Genomic DNA, 13,397 nt, shown 5'->3' with positions numbered 1-13,397 from the left:
ACAGCATATTCTATTACAAGTACAACCCTAAAAACCATTATTCTCTTTTCATTTTTTTCTATAAAAACTTGAAAGTTGGACTAAAAGCCTATCAAAATGAGAATAAGTCATTCCAAATTAATTCTGGGGACTCATGCTACATCAAAATTAAATTATTCTATTTTCTAAGGTTTTGAATCATTTTATTTTTAACTACAAAATAACATCAGTAAATTATATGGTTGTATCCTACAGTCTTATAGTAAAACACTATTTACATCACTCATTACACACTATTCTAAACAGATCTAGAGAAATGCTTAGTCCAACACTGAGCTTTTGGCTTCATTAGTATTATATAAATATCAACACTATTCATAAATACACATGTCAGCAATAAGAAGAGTCAAAATACCCTGGATCATAAATAATATGTGAAGCCTCCTCTAAGCTTTTGCTAATGTGTGTTGTTTCAAAATCAATGTCATAACACTCAAGTCATGAGATTGTGGATGAGCCAAAAACAGTGGTAGAAAAAAATAAAGATTAATAGTAGAGTTTACTCTTTTGTCATCCTGAGTTTCGCTTGCTAACAGTTATTTTTAGCTCTCTCACTTTTATAGTCTCCTGGATTTTTTCATAGCCTGCTATGTAATTGAGTGAGGATCCACAAATCTTAACAATATCTTCTGAAACAGAACATACACTGCTTAAGGGAAGGGACCTTAACTTTGCTTCTGTAACCACCCAACACAGAGCATTAGCACAGCTGCTCCAAACAGCATCCTCGGTGAACAAATATCTGCTGTCTGACAACAATCAGATACATCCATACGGTGATACTGGCTAACTTTCAAGTCCTGGATGCATCTATTTCCCTTAAAATTAATGCTCAAGGCCCAAAACATGTGAATTGGGAGGTGAGGTTATAAATACTAATCAAAGAACAACCAACAAATATTTAGTGAGATGTTGTTCTGTGAGTACAGCCCTATGGTAGATGCTGTGGGTATAAGAAGCGATTAAGCACCATTTGGTGGTTCCTCAAAAAGTTAAACATAAAATTACCGTATGACCCCACAATTCCACTTCTAGGTATACACTCCCAAAGAACTGAAAACAGGTACTCAAATAAGTACACGTACACTCATGTTCATGACAGCACAATTCACGATAGCCAAAAAGTGGAAAAAGGCCAATGTCCATAAACAGATGAATGGACGAAGAAAATGTGATATATCCATACATTGGAATATTATTCAGTGATAATAAGAAATGAAGCAGTGATACATGCTACAACATGGATGAACCTCAAAAATACGTTGTGAAAGAAGCCAGACACAAAAGGTTACGTATCATAATAATCCCATTTATAGGAAACATCCAGAACAGATAAAGCTATAAACAGAAGATAGATTGGTGGGGCCTAGGCAGGGATGGGGGAAGTGGTTAGGAAAAAACTGCTTAATGGGTAAGGGATTTTATTTTGGAATGATGACAATGTTTGGAAACTACACAGAGGTGGTGGTCACACAACACTGTGAATATACTAAATGTCACTGAATTGTTCACTTTAAAATGGTTAGTTTGGGGCTTCCCTGGTGGCGCAGTGGTTAAGAATCTGCCTGCCAATGCAGGGGACACAGGTTCAAGCCCTGGTCCGGGAAGATCCCACATGCCACGGAGCAACTAAGCCTGTGCGCCACAACTACTGAGCCTGCAAGCCACAACTACTGAGCCCATGCACCACAACTACTGAAGCCTGCACACCTAGAGACCGAGCTCCGCAACAAGAGAAGCCACCATAATGAGAAGCCCGCGCAGAGCAACGAAGAGTAGCCCCCTCTTGCTGCAAGTAGAGAAAGCCCACGTGCAGCAACGAAGACACAATGCAGCCAAAAATAAATAAATTTATAAAAATAAATAATAAATAAAATAAAATGGTTAGTTCTATGTTATGTGAATTTCACCCCAAATTATTTTTTTAAAAAAGAAATAAAGCACTAAACTATAATAATAGCAACCATTGTCCAACACCTACTGTAGACCAGGCACTTTACATAGATTATCAGTAAACCTTAAAATAACCCTGTAAGGTAGCATTGTTGCCCGCATTTTGCAAAAGAAAAACTGATTCCTGAAGGTCAAGACCTCAGACCACTAAGTCATGAAAGATTTTAATTCAGATGCTAAAACCTAAACACTTTCCTGTCTCTCCATTGGTTTTCAAACTAGGCTCCTTGGATCTCTTGTGAGAAAGTGCCTTGGGTATGGGCACCACCTGCAGGTGCCCTTGTGGGTTAAACACTAGGGCCACCATAATCCTTTGCAACAAACAAAGATCTCTACCTTCACTATTCTATGTATAATGGGCTTCTCCATAAGATTCACTTAAAAGAAAGGGTTCCGCTGAATACAGAATGAAAAATGTCTGAAAACAACCGTGACTATTCCTTGTTGAGTGTGGATGGGTAGAACATCCCTTGGACGGAGAGGACTTAAACCGACCTTGAAAGACAAGGCAGAACTTGGACAATTGCCTGGCCTCTCCACCCCAATTCAAATCCTTTGTGGCCCAGTGCAAACAGACACCTTCTCAGAAGCCCTACATCACTTTGTCTAACAGGAAGCTTTTAGCTTTCTTATTATTTGGCATTCATTTTCCACTTTGTATTTTGCTTACTCATACACGAACCTCATCTCCCCTACTAGACTGTACAATTCTTTTGTGTGTGTGTGTGTTTTTTTGTTTTTTTTTAAAGAAATGGCTTTTATTTATTTATTTTTGGCTGTGTTGGGTCCCTGTTTCCGCCCCAGGGCTTTCTCTAGCTGTGGCGAGCGGGGGCCACCCTTCATCGCGGTGCACGGGCCTCTCACTATCGCGGCCTCTCTTGTTGCGGAGCACAGGCTCCAGACGTGCAGGCTCAGTAGTTGTGGCTCACAGGCTCAGCTGCTCCACGGCATGTGGGATCCTCCCAGACCAGAGCTCGAACCCGTGTCCCCTGCATTGGCAGGCAGACTCTCAAACACTGCGCCACCAGGGAAGCCCTAGACTGTACAATTCTTAAGATGAGGACTCATGTTTGATTCATCTTGGCGTGCCCCAAGACTTCCCAGGACCACAACTTAACATAAGAGGGGCTCAATGCCTATTTGTTAAATGAATGCATCAGTAAATGAATGAAGGGAATCTAGGAGAAGGCACAGAGCTAAGAATGAGCTGTCAGACTCAAGGGATACCTAATCCATGTGCATGCCTGGAGTGGGGATGTGTTGAAGAGGAATAAGAAATAAAGCTGGCTGTGACAAAAGCCAGGCTGAGGCGTGTGAACATGACAGATGAAGTAACAGAAAGCCACTGTAGGAGTAGTGACACAATAAGGTATAGTGGAGTGCAAGCACACACACACATGCATGCACACACAAATCTGTTGAACGTTTGAATAATTCTGGCAATGGTAATCATCCAGTATAGGCTGGAGGGAAGTATGACTGAAGGAACAAACAAAAGCAACCAGTATTTCCTCTCTCCACATATCAATCGTGTTCAACTTATATTTATGAGCCTAACTCAGCAGCAAGCCCAGAGTAGGCACTCCATAAATGTTAGCTGAATTGAATATTTAATTCCCCATCTTTTTATAATAATACTAAGTTCTTTCTCACTACTCATTAACATAGAGAGTTTTCAATTCATAAGCTAATAATGTTTTCCAAGGATTTCTAAGAGGCTAAATCACCATGAAAATTATCATTTCAACTAATACATATTAGATTAATTGGAAGTTTAATTTTTCATGTCATGCGCTCCTAGTTGACAATATCCTTGTTATGTCATTAAACTATAATTGTGTAAATCTGCTTCAACAAACAATAACTGAACCATCAATAAACTATTATGGCTTCCATAATCCCTAGCAAAGATTAATTTCAATATCATCATCATAAATTAGTAGAGACATGTCCCAAATCTCCTGGTGAAGCCCATGAATTACGTTTGCATAGTCATCCCTGCATTTAAGTGCTCAACAGTTTCAGTCTCTAAACTTTAATCACACTGTTAGGAACCTCACAGGAAATTTGATCCCTTGTAAAACAGAGGATTTTAGAGACAAGATGAAAAGTCATGTGAAGTCATCAGGCCTTTGGAGCCAGGGTACACTGATTAGTAATGATGATATTATAACTAAGCACTTTCACTTAAGAAATAATCAACTAAATTTAGAGTATCTTTTTTGGCATTTAAAAATTGCTATTCAATCCTAGTTTTCTTCCAAATCTCAGATGAGCTTTAGCTGGGTTTTAATGACAAAGACTGAGAATGACATATTAAGAAAAAAATCTGACATCTGAATTTTTTAAAGATTATTTTGAAAATACACATCATTTCAGAATTCTGCATTAACTTTATCACAGATGTCTTCAAACAGGATATCCAGTGAAGCCTTAAAACACATTAGGGTTGCCCTCTGAGAATCTCAAGAAAATTACAGATCTATTTTTTAAAAGGAACACATGTACATACAGACATTTGCATACAATTTCAAGGGCTTACAGAACCTCTACTGCCCATCCAAGGACGTCTTAAGGTCCACGCACTACTCTACCTATTTTAACATACACAGAGAGGTCAACAGTTTTATCCGGTTTCACAATAATTATCTCTATGAGTGCTTAAAGTAGCACATATTACATTAAAAGAAAGTTATTCTCATCGGTTTTGGATCTTATCAAACAGGCTTGTGTTAACAAGGTGATGTGCTATGATGGGATGGATCTAGAGAGTTCAGGAATCAAGTCCCCACCTTGTCAGCTACCTAAACTGTGGGATATTGGACATGTTACTGAATCAATCTAAGTCTGTTTTCCCGCTTGTAAAAATGAGAAAAATGTACAGTTTTGCAGAACTGTAAAGAGGAATAATTGAGATAACAAATATGAAAGAACCAAGGATGGTGGCAGACACATAGCAGGAACACAATAAAATGCTAGCTCATAAAAGGAAAAAGGGCAATACAGTCAGCTGGAGACCTGTAAAATCTAACCTGGCTGAACTTCCGTTTATATGACCATTTTCTCCTATGAGACAGGGAAAGTCAGCACCTGGCTCTTAGTTATAGTTGCAGACAAGTAAAAATTCAAGACAGAGAACAGAAGAAAGTGAAGAAAAGCAAAAACAGATTTGTAATGGCAAGAATGGGGTCAAAAGAGTGTATCTGACTCATAATCATACATCTTTTAAGGTCAGTAAAGCTTTTAGAATACTGATAGGAGAATATCTACTTAACCTGAGGGTAGGAAAAGAGTCTTAAAACAAGACACAAAAAACACTAACCAGGGCTTCCCTGAGTGGCGCAGTGGTTGAGAGTCCGCCTCCCGATGCAGGGGACACGGGTTCGTGCCCCGGTCCGGGAAGATCCCACATGCCGCGGAGCGGCTGGGCCCGTGAGCCATGGCCGCTGAGCCTGCGCGTCCGGAGCCTGTGCTCCTAAGCGGGAGAGGCCACAACAGTGAGAGGCCCGCGTACCGCAAAAAAAAAAAAAAGACACCATAAAGAGAGTGAAAAGGCAAGCCAGAGAATGGAGGAAGGCATTTGCAACACACACACAGGACAAAGAATTTGTATCCAGAGTAAATAAAGAACTTCTAAATAGCAATGAAAGACACAAGGACCAATTTACAAAAAGGCGGGTGGGGGTGAGGGCCGACTTAAACAGGAACTTTACAAAGGAGGAAATCCAGGTAGCCGATAAATATATGAAAAGCTATTCAACCTCCTTACTAATCAAGTAAATGCAAAGTTTACTAGATTGCCTAAATTGAAAAAACTAAGTTGAGAAGGATGAGAAGCCAGGGATCGCATATATATATATATATATATATATATATATATATGCACACACACACATATATATATATATGAGATAATATACTGGAGGGAGTATAACGTGGTACGACACTTTGGAAAACAGTCTGACTGGTACCTAGTAAAGTTGAAGACAAGCATAGCCCGTGACTAGGGCAACCATACAGCTCATCATCCAAATCCAGACACTGCTGAGAATTAACGGTGCTATACTACTAATTACACCGGGACAACAGGCATAAACCAGTATAAACAGTCACGCTGCCTGTGAACCAACAGTTCTATTCCTAGGTGTACACCTCAGAGAGACTGTGCACGTGCACACCAGATGATGGATACGGGAACACTCACAGCAGCTTAGTTCACAATTTCCCAACACTAGAAACAACTCAAATATCCAGCAAGAGTGGAATGGATGATACAAAAATTGTGGAAGATTGTGGGAGTCCTAAAAAAAGGTGCTTAAAGGTGCTTTGTAAATGCAAATTAAAGCATTACAGGGAAGAAATATCCCTTCCTCACACTTCTCCCATCCACTAGTCATTTACTGTTCTATAAGCAAAGATGGATCACTACAGCTCACACATCCCTGCTTTCATAAAACAATTCCTTTTCTCTCGCTTGATAAAACTACAGGCATCCGTATACACGGTATGCACGAAAACTGAAACTATTGTGTCGAGAACTATCTAAGAGAGTGAAAAGCACCTGTGAGGAACCCTGGCATTTAGTAAAGCCATATCGGTTGGCTAAGTCTTTTAACTGGTATTCGAAAGTCCATAAAAGTTTCAGAAGTACATTAACATTATTTATGGAACTTTCTCAACTACCTTCCAATACTCACCCTATTTTACCTTTCATTCCTGTTATGCCTTACATCTGACAAGCAGTGCAGAGACAAACATTTGGTGTAACGGCAATGACATAACATCCACTCTACTCAGAGGCCTGGGTTTGGCTGGTAGGCAAAATTTCAACGGACCGTGTCATTACCACCAGCCAGTCATTCCCCTAAGTTCCTCCTTTAATGTTAAAACCTTCCTCTGCCTCTATCTTTTCTTCTGCTTTTCTTCTTTAATCATCGCTTCACCTTCTCAACCTTCAACCCTAAGTATAAGTTCTCAGGTAAGAATCTTAACCTTTACTGAAACATGCATTATGCTTTCCTTCTTAAAAACATGAAAAAAAAAACCTGCCCCAATTCATTTTGATACATGTGTGAAGAATTTATGAATAAAAAAAAAATGGAGGGCTTCCCTGGTGGCACAGTGGTTAAGAATCCGCCTGCCAATGCAGGGGACACGGGTTCAAGCCCTGGTCCAGGAAGATCCCACATGCCGCGGAGCACCTAAGCCCGTGCGCCACAACTACTGAGCCTGCGCTCCAGGACCTTGAGCCACAACTAATGAGCCTGCGTGCCACAACTACTGAAGCCCGCGCGCCTAGAGCCCATGCTCCACAACAAGAGAAGTCACCATGATGAGAAGCCCGCGCACCACAACAAAGAGCAGCCCCCGCTCCAAGCAACTAAAGAAAGATGGCGTGCAGCAACGAATACCCGATGCAGCCAAAAATAAATACATACATAAATAAATTGATATAAAATAAAAAAGAATGGAGTGTTTTACTTCAGGTCTATCCCAGAAAATCTAGGGTACACAGACAGGAAGAATGTACTTTACTCATAGTCATACAAAACAAACAAGCCAACAAACACATACCTTTTTTGGAGTACCACATAACTATCCCAACATTCCCATTATCTACTCCCACCTCCTGTCCCTATATGGAAGAGTCTTCATATACTCTTTCTCTTTACCTTGAACTTCTGGGCACCTCCACCCCCAACTTGTTTCATTGGTTCTCTTTCCCTATTTTCCACGTTTGTAATCTAACCCCTCCTCTGCCTTTGCCCCTTGTCTCACACCACTCCTTGCACTCACCTCAGACCAAAGTACTTACAAATTCAAAACTACACAATGCCCTTTCCCGAGGTAGTACAGAGGGAGCCTCCTTCTGAGACAGACACCCTGTTCCCCCTTTCCTGACCCCAGCTCAAGTTACACCCAAGAAATCCAGCCTATCAAACAACCCTATATCCCAAACTAACATCTTTCTCTGCTGCCCCATCCTCACTCTGGGTGCAGTCTAAATCACATTCACCCAGCCCCACCCATCTTTCTTCACACCTGTCACCCTTTCCAATCCCCTGACCCCATGAGATTTTCTGCTAGATATATTTTGCGTATATCTAAGTTCTAAGTAGCCTCACTTCACATTTAAGTCTGCTGTGCTGTCTTACCTTTCAGAGACTCCCAAGAATATCCGTCCCATCCCTCCATGTTTTTTTTTTAATGCTTCCTATTCCCCAAAGCTAGCAAGCCTTCCTATTCCAACATAACAATTCACCCACATACCTCCTTCCCACCACAGTAACTGTACGTGTTTCTCAGTTTCCCCAATACTTCCTCCAATCCAATATCTACTTTGCATCGCTTTCTCAACACTACTCCACATCTACCACACCCAAATCCATTCTTACTCTGCCCCCAGATAACTGTAATCTCACCCTTCTGCACCATTTCACCTGCCCCTCGGTCCCCCTTCCACATCTCCGATTTTGCACTCTTCCCACTCTCCCCTCTGCACCTGCCTGCACACCTCCACTTTCCCCTCCCACCCACCCCCTCACTGGGCGTGTACTTCCCAGACACTCACTGGCCCCCCACCGTTCCTACTGGATCTCTCCCACTCAGAAAACCCCTCCAAACCCCCGCCTTCCGACCACCCGAGCCCCGCCCCCACCCCATATCGCCCCGCCTCCTCCATCCTCGAGCCCCGCCCCTTGCCCTGGAGGCCTCGATGAGGGGCGTGGCCTGTCCCTCCTCCCCTTTCCCCCGCCCCCTACCGTCACTCTCAGGGGCAGCCTGACCCCGAGCGGCCCCGTGGTGACCCTCGCGCAGAGGCCTGTGGGAGGGGCGTCACAAGCCCCCGATATCCCCCCCCGCCCGCTCCCCTCCCGCCCAGTCTCCTCCCCCTGGGAACGCGCGGGGTGGGTGACAGACCTGGCCGCGCGCCACCGTCACCGCACCTGCTGGGGGCGCTGCCGCTGCCTGAGAAAGAAGCCGCGGCTGCCGCCTGGAGGAGGTGCCGTCGCCTCCGCCACCGCTGCCGCCGCCGCCAGGGGTAGGAGCTAAGCCGCCGCCATTTTGTGTCCCCCTGTTGTTGTCGTTGACATGAATCCGACATGACACTGATTACAGCCCAATGGAGTCTCATTAAACCCGAGCTGCGGCCCCGCCCCGGCGCTGCCCCATTGGGCTAGACCGCAGACACTTAGGGCCACCCGTTGGCCTAAGGGTCTGTCCGTCACCCACACAGTAACCACTCTGCAGCCCATTGGGGTAGGATCCTGCCGGTCATCTCGCCTCCGCATAGCCACACCCCTCGACCCATCCTACCCCCCCTCCGGTACCACCCCGGGGGAGGGTCCACTGCTAGTACCAATCAACAGACCTCTGGGCCCGCCTCTTCTGGGCACCTATTGGTCCAGCCCTTTTTCTCTCTCCCAGACACCGCGCCACCTCTACTTCCACCTACCCGCCCCTTCTACCTCTAGAAATGGATTGGGTCTACTCGCAGGAGAGGCGCTTGGCCTTATTGGCTGCAGACGACGCCAATCAGACGGCCTATTCCCTCTCCCCTCCCCCACAACCCCAAAGCCCCTAGCCCGCAGCTAAAGTTTGTGTGAGAGCTGATCGCTGGCGGCGGCCGCAGGATTTAGGGGTGGGCGCGGGCGGGCGCGCGCGGGCGGGCACGCGAAGTTAAAATTCGAGGTTCTCAGTCGCCAGCTCCTGCGGTGGAGCGCGCGGACGGGCGCGCCTCCTGGAGCGTTCCATCCCGCCCCCTCCTCCACCCTCTCCCGTCCCGTCCCGGGCGACTACTCGCCCGCCCCCTGGCTCGCATCCTTACCCCCCACGCACCCCTATCCTGCAAGCCTCAGGCCGGGTGCGGGCAGTACGATGTAGCTGCACCCTCCTCGCCATCCCATGCCGAGGGGGAGCAAGCCTTTACCCGCCGGGCGTGCACCCCCCCCGGCTGCACACTCGCCAGTGTCTGCAAGCACGTGCACCGTTCGCCGCTGCCTCCAGCCACCCCGGTCCCCGGCTAACCTCGCCTGCAGCCCGGCCAATCGCTTGCTGCCCTTTGTTGCTGCAGCCCGGGTCTCCCCGCTGCCTTCCTCAGCCTCCGCCTCGTCCTTTGCCAGCCGCCCGGGTCCGCAGCGCCGCGCTCCCCCCGCCCGGGACCCACCGCCGCCGCCTCCTTCTCCTCCTCCGCCTCCTCCTCCTCGGCTCCGGGCTGCAGCGCACAGAGCCCGAGGCAGCGCCGCCCAGCCCCGCTCCCCCCGCGCCGCCAGCTAGCCCGCCCGGCCCGGCCGGGGGCGCAGCCTGGACCCCGCCCGCCCCAGTCCCCGCCCCGGGGGTACCTGCCTCCGCCCTGGGGGGCTCCGCTTGCCGCCCTCGGGGGAGGGCGGGGATGCCGGTGTCCGCGGGAGGATGGGGACGCCTGGGCCGTTTGGGGCGGGGAGTGTGCCCGCCAGGGCTGGGACTAGGAGGTGCGGTCCTCGCCAACGCGCCCCCCCTCCCGCCGCTGTGGGCCCCAAACTTCGTCCTCCGCCCGGGCCTTGTACCCTCGGGCAATCGCGGCAGTTTGGGGGTGGGGGATGCCTCAGGAGCTGTGTCTACCCTGATCAGGAGGAAGAGGGAGTAGTGACATTCAGCGACTGCGGACAGGGCACGGCGGCGGCATCCTTGGGTGGGAGTGGGGATGTCACACGCGGGCTAGAGGGGGAAGCTGCCCCTCAAGATGCCCTCTCCCGGCCTGCGAGGAGCTGGAGAGCTCTAAGCTGCGTTCTCAGTGCTTTCTTGGGCGGTGTAGCCGGATGGCAGAGGGGCTGGGGGGCGGGGGGAGACGGCTGGGGGGCCCTTCCCCCTCTCCTCTAGCCAGCGCTCGAAGGAAGGCTGATGGCGAAGTTCGGTTTTCCAGGCTTCCCCTGGGCCCCCCGAGTTCCTGAGGCCCACAAGAGGGAGGCTGGGGACTCCTCTGGCCGCCCAGGCGAGGCCACTCTGACGCTGCCCACATGCCTCCCATCGCCCTCCAGACTGTGAAGAGAGAGTCCCTCGTTCTTCCCGGAGATGGGTGGGATGCTGGCAGGGGAAACCTCTGAAAACAGAAAAAGTAGGCTCGAGAAATGGCTCCTACAGAGTTTGAGTACGAAGTTTCCCTTCCGAGGCGCCATTTCTTGGTGAGGGGGAGGAGAACTATGGCTTTGTAAAAGAACCAAGTTTCAAGCATGGTGGCCTAGGTGGAAAACCACCTGTTGACTGAAGTCTGTCCCAGGGCTATCTTGGGCCCTGGCAGGGTGACACATGGTCCCAGGGAGAGGAGTCCCCTGGTTGACTCTAGCATCCTCATGGCACTGACACTGCAACAGCAGCATCTTCAACTTCCCATTAGAAACCACTGTACACACTAGGTAGGTACTTTGTTAGAGCAACTTATCTCAAACAAAACAAGCAGCACAGCCCAGTCATCAAATGCAGAGCTCAGCACACACTTCACTTTTTAAAGATGGTCTGCTTCTCTGGAGTGTGAGCTGCCCCTACTGATATGCTTCCTGGCAGCAAGGTGAGAAAGGAGCTAAGACAAAGGGCACAGAGTTGCATGAAAGGATAGAAAAAGAGAGAGGGGGAGCAGAAGAGTTGTAATACTACACTCAAAACTGTCACTGGTTCCATTATAAATCCCTTTTATAGGTGTTTTATTACTTGGTTGTTAGTTTTTAAAACACAAACCTCTTTAGATTAAATCTTGGCATTCACGGGCTCAGCTCAGGGAAACAAAACACAGGGAAAGCTCCACCATCCGCCATTGGCTTGGCTACTTTTGAGTTACATTACTGATAAAACAAACAAGCAGCAGGTTGGGTTTCCTCGGAGTCTCTACCTCTTTTATTTAGTATCTTCAGTAGCTGACTCAAGGTGAATTTTTACAAGCCATTAGTTTATAATTCAGTCTAGTTCATTTAGGTATTTCAAAGAGAAGGACATTTATAAGGTGTGCTTTTTTTTTTATAATGCAGGTGCTGGGATTTTTATTCCCCAAGAAATTACTAAGTAAACTTGAGAATCCTGGCACACACTTCAGCCTTTATGTTCTATCTTTTTTCCTATGGTCTGCCCAGATGCACTTTATTTTGTAACTTAGATTTGAGTCTCCCAGCCTGCATTTTATCTCAAGCAATAAAAATAAACCATGTCTTAATTAAAAACAAGTTTCAAAACCCCAAATCTGTACACTCAGAGTATGCTAAAGAAGCAACCAAAGACAATAAAACCCATAAGTCCACATTTAAGATGTCTTCAGCCAATGAATTGTGGAAGATTTATGAGCATCTAACACTTGTTATCACTAATGAGTTAGCCACATGGATTTCCAGTGCATCAAGACCTGAACAGATACCTTAGATAGAAATGGGTCTTATTTGTCTAAACTTGTGCTACTGTAATCCCAGGAGCTGGCAAACACAGAAGAGGGAAGTATCTTTATACAACATCTTGATGTGTCTTTTGAGGTTCTTTTCTTAACAAACATAGTTCTTTAATGGGCATGGCAAGGAAAGGTACTGTGTTGCTTTCCCAATGATACTTCCCTCCAAGGTTACTTGTCCTTTGAGAAATCCTGGCTCTTCAGATAAGTGGGACTGGAAAGGATAACAGAGACACAGCTGGAGATTCTTAATGCTTCCTCCGAAACCTCTCTCTTTATCTGTGGTATCTCAAATCCTTGGCTGAGCTAAACAGCTCAATTAAGAAGTTAACCTAGAAATAACTTGAATTGAAAACCAAGCATAGTGCAAAATTTAAAAGCTGACTGTACTGAAGGATTGCGAATCCAGGCCCCATCTGACCAGTCCTCCTCCCTCCCCCAAAATAGTTGCCAATGGGCACCACAGACCAGAACTGCTCAGTGTGGTCCACAGATCAGTGGCATCAAAATAATCTGGGAATGAGTGCTTAAAACACAGGTTCCTTGGCCTAACCCCAGATTCTGATTCAGTAGGTCTATAGTGAGGCTCCCAAATCTACATTTTTAGCCCATGACTTGGCTTGAAGCTTATGACCATAACCACTGGCTTAGGCTGAATCCCCTTCTTTCCCAATTGCAAAGGAATGTTTCTTTTGTGAGCTTCTTAGCCAGAAGGTTATAGTCCTTAGTACTGAGATGATTCCATGGTCTGACCTATTTGTCCCTGAGTCCTGAGGAAGGATAAAAAAGAATGCAGAGTAGCTTCAGGAGCTGAAGGGAACATGGAGGGTTTGATCTTTTGGGTTTGCTTACCTGCTCTGAAGCAAGTCAGACAAATACTCTGATAAGAGGGATCACATCCATAGACTCACTAACAAGTCCTTCTGAAAGAAATTGGGTAAGGGAGGCAGCAAGCAGGGACCCTGAACTGATTTGTCCAGGCCACAGCCCATGATGAATTCTA

The 13,397-nt window shown here is 46.5% G+C and overlaps 1 protein-coding gene across 5 annotated transcripts in view; it reads right to left on the bottom strand.

Moving 5' to 3' along the window:
- KAT6B (lysine acetyltransferase 6B) overlaps window positions 1–10,097 on the bottom strand; it is a 185,526-nt gene extending 175,429 nt beyond the window's left edge. Inside the window, exon 1 of one of the 5 annotated variants that reach the window (XM_089897235.1) lies at window positions 10,018–10,097. The gene's annotated coding sequence lies outside the window, so the exon portion shown is untranslated. Of the gene's footprint in view, window positions 1–8,910; window positions 9,277–10,017 lie in introns of those variants that run through there. The other 4 variants (XM_022590928.3, XM_089897234.1, XM_089897236.1 and 1 more) reach the window with 4 other exon arrangements.
- Window positions 10,098–13,397: the final 3,300 nt, after the last annotated feature.

Source organism: Delphinapterus leucas, chromosome 16, assembly GCF_059928025.1.
Source record: "Delphinapterus leucas isolate spDelLeu-1000000601 "Yukka" chromosome 16, BTC_Dleu_Yukka2, whole genome shotgun sequence".
NCBI lineage: Eukaryota > Metazoa > Chordata > Mammalia > Artiodactyla > Monodontidae > Delphinapterus > Delphinapterus leucas.
This window is presented reverse-complemented; position numbering and strand designations above follow the sequence as displayed.